This window comes from Strongylocentrotus purpuratus, unplaced genomic scaffold, assembly GCF_000002235.5.
Source record: "Strongylocentrotus purpuratus isolate Spur 01 unplaced genomic scaffold, Spur_5.0 spur5_scaffold_13, whole genome shotgun sequence".
In the NCBI taxonomy this organism is placed as follows: Eukaryota; Metazoa; Echinodermata; class Echinoidea; order Camarodonta; family Strongylocentrotidae; genus Strongylocentrotus; species Strongylocentrotus purpuratus.
The window spans coordinates 16,609,829-16,625,343 of record NW_022145598.1 but is presented as its reverse complement, the minus strand read 5'-3'; positions in this window follow the sequence as shown (position 1 = coordinate 16,625,343).

Below are 15,515 nucleotides of genomic sequence, written 5' to 3'. Positions count from 1 at the left end.
TGCAAATATTGTGAGAAGATATTCAACTCATCTGGTAACTTAACCAAACACATGATAACTCTGGATATAACTGTGTATTTAACTGTTACTTGATTTAAAAAGACGTTATCATGCACTGCCTTTTATGGTCTCCATTGTGTTAATAGATGCCAGGAAAACATCACTTACGGGGTTCAAATAAACACCCCCAAAAAAATCGGCTCGCCGCTTCGCGGCTCGTGGACGATGCTCTGCATCGTCATTATTTTGGTCAACCCCCCCTTAGCAAAAAGCTAGATCCGCCCCTGAGTTATCCCCCCCAGGTGTACGAACCTGTCTACGCCACTGGTGAGGGGTTCTCTCTCTCCCCTCTCTCTCTCTCTCTTTCTCCCCCTTTCTCTCTCTCTCTCTCTCTCTCTCTCTCTCTCTCTCTTGGTTCTTTATTCTAGATTGTTATGATTTGTTGTTGTTGATGATTGAAGCGCCGACACAGACCAAAAGCTTAACTCCCAAAGCCACCCCTTCCCCCAAAAAGGTGATCTTCAGTAAAACCGCGCCTGATTGAAAACAAGGAAAAGGGCAAAATTAAGACCTCTTTAAAAATGTAAACATTCACTATCAGGCATCCCGAAAAGATAAGGGGATATGCCTCTTTGGTCTACATATTCTTTAAAATGATGATATTATTATATACGGTAAAAAGCTAAATTATTCATACCCTTTTCAATTCTGTAAATTTTTAATACGTGAAAATTTGATTTGTCCCGATTTATTTTCCTTGAGAACGGGGACATAATACTGAAACTTAAATCTAAAAGTATTCAACAAAGGCCCTCACTCAACCTGTCAACTTTTCATTCATGAGTTACGAAGAGTACTCAAACATAATTCACAAGCGGAATAAATAATTTAATTGTTAACTGTACATGTATCTCCAGAAGATCTTCCGTCCCTAAAAGGAATAAGAGAAAGGAGAAGAAGATGACGAAGGAAAAGTCAAGAGTTGTTATTATTTGTTAACTATTATTATCATTATCATGATTATTGTCATGGTTATTATTAGTAGTAGTGGTAGTATTTCTATTATTATTATCATTATTATTATTATTACTACCACATCGTATTAGTATTAGTATTATAATTATCAAGAAGAGGATTATATAAAGATAGGCAGTTAGATAAATAGAAACATAGATAAATATACAGATAGACAGATAGAAAAATAGATAGATAGGCAAAAAGGTATTTAGATATAGATAGAAGAAATTGACAAAAGCCAGGGAAATTCCTCGCCGATCGACATCTGTTTGCAGAGTAAAATGACTCATGCCCTCTTTCGTTTAGAACATTAAAGTCTAATGCGTCTTTTACGGTACTGTACTTGTTTAGAAGGTTCTTTCTTTCTCCTTCTTATTTCTTACTTTTGAATACAATCACCCATTACAATTTAGGTGATAAATATAAATAACAAGAGAGAGAGAGAGAGAGAGAGAGAGAGAGAGAGGGAAGGAGGGAGGGGGTGGGGGTGGGAGCAAGAAGCTTGGGAAGAGGAAGCAACGGCGGCAGAGTTACTTCCAAAGACGGGGGGGGGGGGGGGGGGGGGGGGGAGGGGGAGGGACCAACAAAAAAGGGCACCTTCAAACGGAAATCTCAAAACGAAAATATTCAAATTTTTAGACATTGGTATGTACCCCTATATTGTGATTACATTATCAGGGATGATATCAATATTAAACTAAGTGCAGAATTGGCAAAATGCATCGAATGGATGACAGACAACAAGCTTAGTTTACATGTTGGAAAAACAGAAAGTATTTTATTTTGTTCGAAGGGAAAGTTTAAATATACACGTGACTTCAAGGTTACCTATAATAATCAAGTGATTGAGAGAAAAGATTCAGTAAAATATTTAGGAATAAATTTAACTAGTGATCTGTCATGGACAGGTTTGGTAGATTCAATTGCCAAAAAGGCTAATTCTCGCTTAAAATTTTTGTATAGATACCAAACTTGTATGAACATGAAGTCAAGACGTATTTTGTGTTTTGCTTTGATACAATGTTTATTTGATTATGCTAATGCTGCTTGGTACAGTAGTCTGGGCAAGATGGATAAGAAAAAGTTAAGAATAATTCAGAATAAGATGGTAAGATTTATTAATTGCTTAGGCCCAAGAACACACGTCGGGAAAAATGATCTTGAAGCAGCAGGTATACTCCATGTAGGTCAAAGGTCTAAACAACTCGTGTTACACCATGTCCATAAAATATACTACTCAGATGTAGATCATTATATTACTAATAATTTTACTCGTGTCTCAAATATATTTATGGATACGATACAAGAAATAGTCATTTTAATTTTGTTTTACCCAAGCGAAAAGGACAAATTGGAAACTCTTTTTATTTTAATGGTATCCAATTTTGGAATTCTCTCCCAAAACATGTCAAAATAGTTAAGAATTTTTCACACTTTAAAAGTGTATTAAAACAATACCTAAAGCATGAATCCCTTCAAGAACAGTAATATCAGTTATCTTAAATCACAGTTCATTATGTGTAGCGCATGTTTTTAAGTTTAATCTTGCATAATATATCGTAGATCATTGTTTGCTATAAGTTCTAGAAATTTTTGTTGTTGTTTATGTTATATTATTTATTCGTAATATTCGTAGTAGTTATTAGTTGTGATATTTTATTCTCATGCCGTACTGTACACGTACTTAATAGGACCCCGTTGGAAATAAGCCTTTTCCGGCTTTCATGGGTTATCCTGTCAATGTATCTTCTCGTTCCATTTGCTTTATGTATGCATTCAATGTACTATACTTGACGAATAAAATCAATCAATCAATCATTGTTTCTCTATACAACACTAATAAGATGTTGCCTAAGCATCATACTTTGCAGTTGGGTGTAATGGTCTGAAAATTCATTTGCGAGCGAGGAAAATGTTAAAGATTTGTGAGGTCGCAGTGCGAAAAATTACATCTTATAAAGAGGAAAAATCCAATCCTGAAGGGGTTATAAGCACATTCTCATAACGGAAGACTGAAAAGACCTTTGGTAAGTTACATAATTATAACATCTATAACTGCGAGCGTCGCGAGCGAGCTTTTAGGGAAATTCCCTTAGTCGCTTGAAATGAGGGGCACGTTTAATGATGAGAGGAAAAGGGGACACTTATTAAAAGGGTTAAGATACTTATTAGAAAAGAAAAGGAGCACGTGTAAAAATACAAAGGCTAATTATCAGAGGTCAAAATGGGGCACTTCTTACACCTAAAAAAAGAGGCGGGCACCAGGGATGAAAAGGGATTTGATGAGAATGGGATATAGGCATTTGTCGACGGGAAAAGGCACCCATCAGATTTTGATAGGGGCATTTATAAAAAGGGGATATGCCGATATGTTCCTTATTAGAAAGGAAAAAGGCTCATATCATTATAAAAAGGGTAATTATCAGATGTGAAAGGGGGCACTTATCGCATCTGGAAAGGGGCACTGGCCATACATGAAAAGAGGCACTTATGAGAATGAAAAAGGGGCACTAATAATAATGGGAAATGTGCGTTTGTTGAATGAAAAGGGGCACCAATCAGATTTTAATTGGGGCATTTATCCGAGGTGAAGGGGGGCTTTTATGAGAAGGGGGAAGTGGCTCTTATTAAAAAGAAAAAGAGGCACATGTTAAAATAAACGGGGCACTTATCAAAGATGAAAAGAGGCAATTAAGAGAAAGACAAGGGGCACTTATAAGAAGGGAAAAGAGCATTCATTAGGAAGGAAAAGGGGGACTATCAAAATAAAAGGGGCATTTATAAGAGATGAAAAGAGGAGGGGAGGGGGCACTTGTCAAAGTAAAATGAGTATCTCTCAGAATTGAATAGGGTCATTTACAAGAGATGAAAAGGGGCACTAATGTGAATGAAAAGGGGCATGTATGAGAAGGGAAAGGGGCTCTTTTTTAAATGGGGGCATCGGTGTGTTGGCTCAGTCAGTAGAGCGTCCGCCCCACAACCGGGAGGTCGTGGGTTCGAACCCCGGCCGCGTCATACCAAAAGACGTTAAAAGACGGGAGTTGCTGCTACCTTGTTTGCCGTTCAACAATAAGGGATAGAGCAACGTCGATCTGGCGCTGCTCAGTGGCTGCCGGGCTCACGATCAATTGGGCAAAAAGAATTTCCATTTTCGGTTTAACTTAATAAAATTTGGAGTGGACTTTAAAAGATTATGAAAAAGATTATAATTATTATCAGAAGGAAAAGGGGCACTTTTTAAAAAGGAAAGGGGGCACATGTGGAAATATAAGGTGCGCTTATCCGATCTAAAAAAAAAGGATAGTTCTTACAAGGAAAAGGGGAACTTTTCAAAGCAAAAGGGGAACCTCTCAGATTTGAAAAGGGCAATTATCAGAGGTGAAGGGGCGCTTATCAACAGTGAAAAAGGGGCTCTTCTCGTACCTGAAAAGGGAACTTACTAGAGATTAAAAAAGACACTTATGGGAATGGAAAATCGACACTTATTGCAAAGGAAAATGGAAACTTGTCAAAGGAAAAGGGGTACTTTTCCTATGTAAAAAGGGGGCACTTTTGGGGTATTTCAACAAGTGGGGGGGGGGGGGCACTGTCCCATCAAGCTGTCATGGCTATCTTTTGCTTCGTCATTTTTCTCCAGATTTCCCAACCAACTATATACCACAACAACACACCTGTAACTATTATCCTACCTGAGCCAGTGATTGCGATAAAAGTTCGAATTTAACCACAGTCCTGGAACGACAGATCTACACTTCGTTATTGTTATTGCGTCATTAATTAGCCCACACGTCCACAATTTAGCGTAAACACGATATCGACTATACTTTCGACAAATCAACCTAAATTAAGACCAGTTTAATAGCCTTGTGCGCCACCTACTGAAATGTGCAAACATAACAATGACGTATTACACATCACCCGAACATGGTTTCTGTGGGATGTATACACACTATGAATATGGCGGACAAAGAAAGCGCACAAAATATACAGTTCCTCAGGTAGATAAAGAAACATCCATTCACTGCTATTATGTAAAAATGTGTAGAACAAGTGAAGATGCATGTGACACCTGTTCCACACATTTTTACATAAAGGCAGTGACGGGATGTTCCTTTGTCTACACGAGGAACTGTATATTTTGTCCGCTTTCATTGTCCGTCATATTCATAGTGACAATAAGGTATTGAAATCGCCCTTGGGTTGATTTTTTCGAAAATTGTTGCTGTTCGTACTAGCTGCATTATTCGAGGCCCGCCGCGGAACTAATGTCCTCTGACAAGACATTGATCTAAATTAGCCACACTCAACCCAGGTGATGTAAACGGGTACCTGACAGGAATTAATTCTTTGAAATGCTAGAGCGCCATAATGGCAGCTCAGCTAAAGCCTGGTAATAATCTCCAGTTTGGAAGCGCTTAGTGATTCAAATAAGCGCTATATAAAAACTGAGTATTATTATTATTATTATTATTACAATCCCATGTTTGGACAATGTCCCCCCCCCCCCTCTCATGGTACGCCAGAGACAGCACAGCGGTCGCTGACGGAGTCCTGCGTCAGGTAAATGAGGCCGCGTGTAAACCAGGGCATCATGGAGAGGTCCCACCCGGCATTCACCCTGTAGGTAAAAAAGCTCTATCCCGAAGTGATGACGGAATATGCCTTTAAATGATTTCTTTGAATAGAATACTTCAACGCGTTATGTATTTCGGTATTGTTGGTTTATTACTGATGATGATGAAATAACTTTCATGAGAATTTATTACTTCAATTGTTTTTGTGTTAGTTGTGTTAGGATCCAAATGCCTTCTCATTCAAATAATAACTACGAATTGGCACTCCGAAAAACTGCAAAGTGACAGGTCTAAAATTACTTCTGTGGCTGGCTTCAGTGGCGGATCCATGGTGGGGGCCCGGGGGCCCGCCCCCCCCCCCCCTGGCAAAAAAACGTGTACCCCCCCCCCCCCCCCCACACTGAGCGACTTTTCGGCCGGCGCGATTTTCATATTTTCGGGAGCTAAAAAAAAAAAAATAGTGTTCACTTCCCCCCCCCCCCCCCCCATCCTCACTGAGCCTTTTTTTCGGCCGGCGCGATTTTCAAATTTTCGGGAGCAAAAAAAAAAAAAAAATTGGGGCCCCCTTCCCTAAGAAATCCTGGATCCGCACCTGGCTGGCTTCATATGTTTGAATAAATGAGAAGTTGTATAACTTTGAAAAAAAAGACATTGTAATGCGCTATGTCTGCGTATACATGCATGTGTTATTAAAATTGTCGAGTCAGGCTACAAATAAGAAATTGTAAGGAAGAGTTTGGCCTATTAGTAATTCACCACGGAAAATATTACTAAACAGTGGAATCATACCGTTATATAATCATCATGTTGATACTCATCGTGTTCCTTTGCAAACAAATTATGCAAAGAATTGCTATGTCATCGAGTTGATTTGAATAAAAGTCGTTTTTTAAACCGAGTGAGTGAAAAATTGATAAAAATCCGAGGGAAATGGAGGATATCATTATTATCATGGTTATTATTACAATTATTAATAATTATAATCATTGTTATCATTATTATTATCATAATTGTTGTTGTTGTTGTTGTTATTTTCATCATTATTGTCATCATCATCGTCATCATGAATGACATCACCATGACGACATTATGATAATCATCATATCATTCTAAATATGTATTGGAATTTTAACTATCTGTACCGTACGCAATCTCTGTGCAGCGCTTTAATAAAAAAATCATAGAAGATTATTTTATGTTCCCATGGACACTATTTAACTTCAATTCAGTTTTCGGCAAAGACACAATTCCGGTTTCGTGGCAGGGTCTGCTTTGTCCAATTGACAAGATCAGTGAATAATATCTTAACTACTGTGATGTCCACATAATCATTAGTTGAAAAAATGAATTATCTATATAACAAAAGAGATTTTGAGATGTGACAATATTGGTAAGATATTGATGTAGGCCTACTGTAAAAGAAAGATGGATATTTTGAAAATGAAATAAATTGGCTTTTCAACTTACCCCCATAGATAATACATCTATACGAGAGAATTCTTGAAATTTCCTTAACTTTATAAAGAATCTGATCATCCGATGATGGTTTTTAAATTCCTTATATCTTCTCGTTGTCTAATAAATATATATCACTTGTTTCATAATGGGAGCATTTAAGAAAAAAAATCATGTTTGGGTTAACCTATTTCAATTCAATTTAAATCAATTCTTATCATTTATTTCCAAATTCCTACATCAATTATAGGAATATGTAACAAACAGTCAATGTGCAAAAAAATATTAAAAAACTATGACATTTCAATCAAACGATTAATTAAGAAGATAAAACGCAAACAAGTATAGCATTCAATGAGAAACGAGGTAAAGAAAGGGGAAAAGCAGACCGTATAACAAAATTCAGTTTTGACAGACTACATAATAAAAATAAGTGGATAATTGGAACATGACGAACACAATGAAAGTCAGGTTGGTGGCTTATTTCCCATATCAGCCGTGACAATCAGGACGATCGCAACACGCCAAATTCGTGTCCTAAGCAACTTTCTTCTGAATGCTTCCTTGGTTACTAATAACAGAGGGACAAATAATATGCCTACTAATGCTCGTCACACACGATGTGTCATAATTATGCCGATAAAGGGTTGCGTCAAAATTTGACAGTAATATAGAGATCAAGTAATAACATACAGGCAAGCTTGTCAAAGCCCCGGGTCAAAGCCTGGCGTCGCGGATCTAATGCTGTCAATTGACCATGTGCGTATATAGGGAAAGAAGACAAGGACATCATAAGAACTGCGTCAGTGACGGGCACGGTCTTTGACGAGCCATATATGTGGGAGTGATATCCATAAAGAGAATGCAAAATAATAAGCGAAAATGTTGATTTGAATAACTGGCATACAAGCCAATTTAACTTCACAACCTCGAAAAGGGTTGGTAAACTTAATGACGCCTGCATGCCGTGCACGGTGCATCAGGTATTATTAAGTCTTTTCGGCGCACAGTACATTGCATCATTTCGATTGCGTTATTTCCTAAGCAAAATATTATATGTAGTGCATGCACCAGCAATTGAACTAGATATTTGCACTGCATATCTGCATTCATCTTTTGCACGATATAACTCTCAAAGGCGCACGAATGACCGCGCTCGTCACTGACGCGGCTCTGCATCAGTTATACTTGACGCCCCGGCAGCGTTATTTTTTCTGCGGCACAGATTGGGGTTAGGTGCGTGTTGATCCTATGGGAAAGTTTAGGGTTAGGGTAAGGGTTAAGGTTAGGGTTAAATCAAGACTTCTTTAAAAAAAAAAAAAAAAAAATCTGTGCCGCAGAAAAAAATGACGCGCCCCGGCATGACACATCGTGTTCAACAAGCGTTACATAGTATGATGCCTCCTTTACAGGCATCTTTTAACAATGTCAAATCCGACATGCATGGCCCTATGTAGGCCTTCCTGTTATCAGTGTCTGTGATATGGTGTAATATTGAAGCCGTAAAAAAATTGCGCTTCAAAATGATCAAGAAGTGCGTCAAAAAAGTAAAAAATCTTTGAGTGACCGGTTTTTACCATACTCGTTTCCCCTACTAGACTGAAGTGTTATGAAAACCATTGGGCAACGTTGCAGCATGAGCTAAATTCAGGATTTTGTTTCGAGATCGCTTGACATATTTAATAGGATATTATCTGGATTATCAGGCTCTGACAAGCCGCCTGAGTGAATGTAATTAATTAATCTCTATATAATTACTAAGTTTATTAATCAACGATTATGGCACGATCATCCTTTACTCTTTAAATAATTACGTATACCTTTATGATGTTGTCATAGCAACCAGAGCAAGAGTATACTCCGTTTAGTGACATGATCAACTATTAATCTAGCACACGCCCACCATATTCCGTCAGTTCAAATCAGCATTTACAAACCGTGGTGACAATAATGGAAGAAATCTTAATCAATACTATATTTTAAGTTTCCACACGTCATTTTGTTATACAAGTTCAAAATAAAACTAGGGCTGCCATGCTCTGTTTCAGTTTACTTTCTTTAAATCCCCACTGCTCTACTTATAGCTACTTGCGCCCTCTATAAAACAATGCCTAATCGGTGACCGTTGGTCCCCCATGGTCCCCCTGGTTCCTGTTTTCTTATGTTAATTGAGAGCTGATTTGATGAGATAACCACTTATCAGTGAACATGCAGGGAGATCTAATCCCTCCTGGCCAAACTAGTACAGATAGGCTTAAGGCACAAAATCTTTGACTTTTAAGTTACTTTCAATAAGATTATACATATCAATAGGAATATTACCATTATTATGCGTATGATTATTAAAACAATTATCAGTATCATTATTATCATTGTCATCATTATCATATCATGTTTATCATTTTCATGATTATTATTATTTATTATTATTAATGATTTTATAATGTTATTATCAAACTATTATTATTATTATGAACATTATTATTATTATTACGAACATAATTATTATTACGAACACCATTATTATTACGAACATAATTATTAATATGAACATAATTACATAGTTATTATTATTATGAATATCATCATTATCATGAAATTAAACTTCCTAATATCAATTAATTTTATTGGTTGAAGTTCAGGGTCTGTCAGTCCTACATTCTATATTGTCTTCCCTTTGTAGTTGTTTCTCATGGGTAATCAAGCAATATCCTGATAAAAATCCTCACTCCCTAAAACCCATCGCATGCGATTCCTCATGGAATCAGTTTTCTGAACATATACGAATTATGTTAGATATAGAAATCTACACAAATATCAGCGTCCCTTTCTTAAGGTTCTTAATAGAACAGTGACGATTTTTTTTTTAATGCATTTAATTTTTTCTAGTCTAAGTAAAATCCAGATCGCCTTTCAGTCGTAGACGGTCGCACTCCTGGTCTGACGTCACTACGATTCTGAGCAGATTCAGCTTTTCCTCCTCTGCGGATCATACAATCCATCGGAATTTTAGGTTTTATTGATATCATGTCTATTTTGATCTTCTTTCATTAAGATTTTACTTGATTGATTGTTCATATAAAATGTTGACTGTTCATATATCAAAATCGGATCGTAGTCAGAACGTATAGGCTAAAAGTTTGGAACGCGATACTGGGCTGGAAATGTGGCGCTAAACATAAGGGTTGACTTTCTTTTGACTACACTGTCGCTCCTATAGTTCATTTAGCTCCGTTTAGTCTCATTTGACAACACCCCTATCGTCAGAGTCAGCAGCCTAACATGTTAGCCTATGGAATTAAAAAAAAAAAAAAATCGTTAAAAATTCATTTTTTTTTTTAAACGAAAAGCACATCCACCCAGACGTACGTTATCACTAGCTCTTTCATTGGAACCCTCATGTCCCATTGACATTTGAAAGTTCACCCACCGTAATTTGGTCAAAATAGGTTGCAAGCTCGCAAATTGCCTATATAACACATGTGAAACAAGTCGAACTTTGGACTCAGTTTGCCAAGCGATTGTAAGATTATAGGTCAAGCACACGAAGGATAAGAAGCATGAATTATCATAGATCCTTTCTGCTTGGTTCATTATGTCCATTTCATCCAACCCCCACCGTAATTTTTCCATTTAGTAAAAGCAAACATTTTGCCGAGGTAAGCAAAAACATGAATATTCATGATCACCATGAACTATTCGATTATTTAAAGAGGGGGTGCACCACATCAAACTCCCCTACGTTAAGTCAGGTATTTCATTGTATTATGTAGTTTGGTAGGTTTATTTTAATAACTGTTTAATTATCAGATATCAATGAAAGTTTAAAGATATGGAAAATGTATTTTATATTTAGCAAAGCAATCTCACATACAAATTCACTACCAAGTGTCGTCTAATCCGCCGATTGTCGTCTGCTATATACGTCCAGCGAGCGAAAATGAGACAACGGGAGCAATATGGGAATATTTTGGCCTTGAGCCATAATGCATGGCCGTACAGAGGATTTTTTTTCTGTAGGGGACCGGGGAGAAATTCAATGAATTATTGATAATTTATTGCATTAAAAAAAAAATGTGGGAACTGCCCCCTACCCTAGACCCCACTGCGTACAGTCATGGTCCAGTGGCAAAGCAATGTCCTCGTAATTGTGAGGCCCCAGGATAAAAACCGTGTCGATGTGCCATATTAGTGCCCTTTTGTGGGGCATTAATCCTCATTAATACTGTCATTTATGACTCAAGGCCGTAGTTCACCTAGTTGATAAGCACAGTAGCATACACATGCTTTAGCAGTCACGCAAAACAAACACTGGCAAATTATTATTCAATAAAACCTGAGAATGTATACTATTATCTACATCTATTAGGAATAAATCATTGTCAAAATAATTCCATAAATCGGGGTCACAAAAAAAAATGAATATACAGTGTATATACCTCTCTAGTAATTAATATTTGTTTCGATTTGAAGGTAATGGCAAATTATATAAATTCTGCTCCATGTTTCAAAATCAATGGATGGGGAAAAGGGAGAACAGAAAAATAAAAGAAAGTAAAAAAGAAGAAGAGGAAAATGGAAGAGAGCGAAAGAAAGAGAGAGAGAGAGAGAGAGAAAAAAACCGCTACCCTGAGTATCGGGTAGGCAACGTATGGGATGGGATGGAAATTCCACCTCAATGCAATCATGAATTTTAAATCAGTGGTGGATCGGGGGGGGGGGGGTAGGGGCATATCGGTAGTGACCTTCCCGTTTTCTGGCAGCCAGAAGAAGGGAAAAGGTGAACACAGAGAGAAATTCTACCAACAAAATAGAGAAAAAGAACGAAGGTAAAAGAGAAGGAAAAAGGAAAAGGGGAGAGAGATAGGAAGAAGATGAAATTAAAATTTAAGCAAACAGATTACATTGCCGATGAGTTGGCTTGACATTTTGCTACGAAGATTTCGGACGAAATAAGATCCAGGGAGGATGTTTTCCTAGGTAAAACAGTTTGCGAAAACCAGTTTTATAAACAATATTTTTAGAGATGAAATATTCTAAAATGAAATGATAGGGGCTGTGTAAATACCAAGGAGAATTATTTCGTAGATAGACTCTTTGTATCGCCAAACTGATGTACACGTTACAGTGAGTACAGGTACACATTATGCAGCTCTCTGATTGGTCCGATGGTATTCAACATCAACCACACAGAATGAGCCAGCCATTGTCTGTAAAGCTCCTTCAGCAGGAACACACCCGCTCTATAACATCTCGAACAGAAAGAAATTGCGACCAGCCGCCAAATTGTAGTGTCGTTCGCGAAAAGATCTACATGTAATTTTTGCTCTTCGGATCAGCGTTTTACATCTATTAATTTGTGTGCAAATAAGCACCCTTCTACGCGTTTCAAGACAAGAGCAGAGTACAATTTCTTTGAAGGTAAGACTCATCAAGGGTCAAATAGGGTTTCATCAAATAATCCGATGAGTATGATCAATTGTATTGGATAACAAGTTTATGGATAGCTGCATTTTATACATGTATATTACACAAAAATACATATAAAACTCAAATTAAATGAATCTCTTTATTTTATTTATTTATTTATTTATTATTTTTTTTTTTTTGGGGGGGGGGGGTAACTGTTTTTGTCAACTTTTCTCATTTGTTAGAAGTTTCAATTTTGTTATTTCTACCTTACATTAATGACTCCATTTAGCATATTTGGTTATTAAAATCATTAAGAATATTCGCAAAGCGTTCTATGTCAATTTTTTTTCCTTATCTGTAAATCAATCCAATAGTGTCAGAGCTTCATTTTCCTTTTTCTACATCATTTTTCGTAAGAGTGAGAAAATGTTATTATTTTACAGTGCTGAATCCCGGGATATGTTTATGTTTCTTACTATACAATAGATGCCTAGACATAAATCCGTTGTCACCCTGAGATGCATGATCCTACTTCTCTGCACTTCATCCGTCATTGGTGAGAGTTAGAATGAATTTAGTCTTTTATTTAAATTTAGTAAGAGCATAATCGCGGGCAAGATACGGTTTCAGGAAATTTTGCTCCATTTCCTTTCGCTTGCCTCTCGTACATGTAAGCACTGTGTATTGCTCGTATTATCAGGAGAGAGGTAGCGAAAAGTAATCATATGCATCATTACAAAACCATATTTCCCTTTGAAAGTGGCCCGTTTAATAGTTGCAGCCAGGCAGGAATCTTTTGTCTACGTATCTGCAAGAAAGATTTACTTAAGCATATGCCTGACATATTCTCTCCTGGCGGCATCGAAGATGGTACAAAGGGAATGAGCTAGATATGACTCCATCTCTTTAAACTCATTGGTATCGACGTGTACAGGAGACCTCCGAGCAAAATTTTAGGTTTAATTCCTGGAAAACATTCTGCTGAAAAATAGTTGCAGCCATATTTCAAAATAGCTACCAGGATTGTGTATGTAATATTGAGCCGTTTTGAAGATGACCTTTGAACACAACTATAATTTTACTACGTGTCAGGTGTTAGTGTCATTTGCAAGAGAATTTTAAACAAAATTGCAAAATGATTCCGCATTTGGTAGGCTACATGATAGTTTGCATAAAAATACAGAACCAAACATATGATTTTCACTAAATTTTCCCCATATTATATGAATTGCGCCAAAAATTGCATTTTCTCCACATTTCATAAATTATTTTCACTAAAGGCCCTTTCTCACTGAGCGGCAAATGCTTGCGAACGTAGCGAAATTGGGGTTTCGCCAGGGTTTGTAAAATGTTGCTAAATGTTGTAAGAAAGTTCGCAAACAGTTCTCATTGTCGCAAACAGTTTTTCTTGTAGACATTTTGAACATGTTTAAAATTTCTTTGCGAATTTACTTTTCCGCAAACATTTGCAGGCGTTTGCAAAAGTCGTAAGTGTTTGCAAAACATTCGTAAGCCTTTGCAAACGGTTGTAAGACTGTGTCGCTCTTTGTAAATATGGATTTATTTTGCATTTTAGAGGTGAAAAGCGTGTAATTCTAAACTTTTGCCTGTATGATTTGATTATAAATGTTTTGTAAATTCTTCGTGGTCTGTTTTGGAAATTCTATGTACTTTTGAAATAAATGATGCTTTACACCAGTTTCTCTCATTGATTTTGAGAGTGTGTATGTGTGTCGGAGGGGGAGGGGGAGGGGGCGTTGGCATGACACGGAAACGGTAGTGGCGTTTGAGTTGCAGATTCTGATTGCTTTCACCAATGTCTTTCAATCTAGCACACACAAAATGAAGCAAGTGTACAAGTTTTGGACCAAACCGTCCAGTATCGCCATTAGATTAAAAATGGCTTTGTATCTATTGGATTAGCCCAAAGTTTTAAAGTGAAAATTATGGAGGGGGCGGGGCGGAGAGAAGTATAACCCGCTGTCAGACATTTTTTTTTTTTTTTACTATAGTCTACCAAGAAATTTTAAAATGCCTTGTGAAGATTCTGTGACCTTTCTTTTGTTTGCAATTTAGTTTATGAATATCCCTTTGCACAAGTTGCTCTAATGTTTTCCTAGGAGGGGGGGGGGGGGGGGGGTCACAGTAAGAGGAAGGGTGCAAATTCTGAACCCTACCATCCATTATCTTCATGATTGAGACTGAAATGATGACTCACCTCGATCCAGATCTCACTTTATGTATCATTTGATAGACAGCCTCCATTCTTTCTGAACACACATCATGTCCTACACAACATACTGCCCCATCCCAAAATTAGTCTTTATATTAATTGGGGGGGGGGGGGGGGCATTTCACTGGAGGGAAGGGGTAGGGTGAATATTCTGAACCACACTATGCACTATAAACATGTTTTAGACTGCAAATCATGTATGTCACTTGGAGCAGGTCCTATTCTATGTATTATTTGACCTATATCCTAATTTGATTTCTGAGAACACAATATCGGTTGCTGGGCATACCGTTACCATAGCAACAAGGACTAAGGTAGATAGAACAATAAATTATAATGAAATTGCATCATCTGACATCATACTTCCTATCCAAGTATTCATTTGCGCGCTGATAGCATCTAAATCGCAATATATTCTATTTTTCACGCCACTATGTTACCGTTTGCTAAGAAGTTATTTGCCCTAAGCAACCAAATTTACCACTTTGGCTCAAATCAAATTATCAACTTTAGACCGCTATAACATATTTTTTGTTGAAAAACAATGAACTTGGAATTTAGATATGATATCAATTATGTTTTTTAACAGTTTTTCAGCAAGTTTCAAGTCAGTAGTCATCATAATCTATTAATTATTGACCAATAGGTATTTTTGGAAAAAATTGTAAAAATCATCTTTTTTTTTTGCTCGAAACTTTTATGCAAATCATCCCCAAGGTCTATTGAATGTGGTATCCTTTTGTAATTTTTTTTCTTTCATATGACACCTTACACATGGTAAAATGAGGTACTTTTAAAAAGTGATTCCAAGAATTGTACAACTG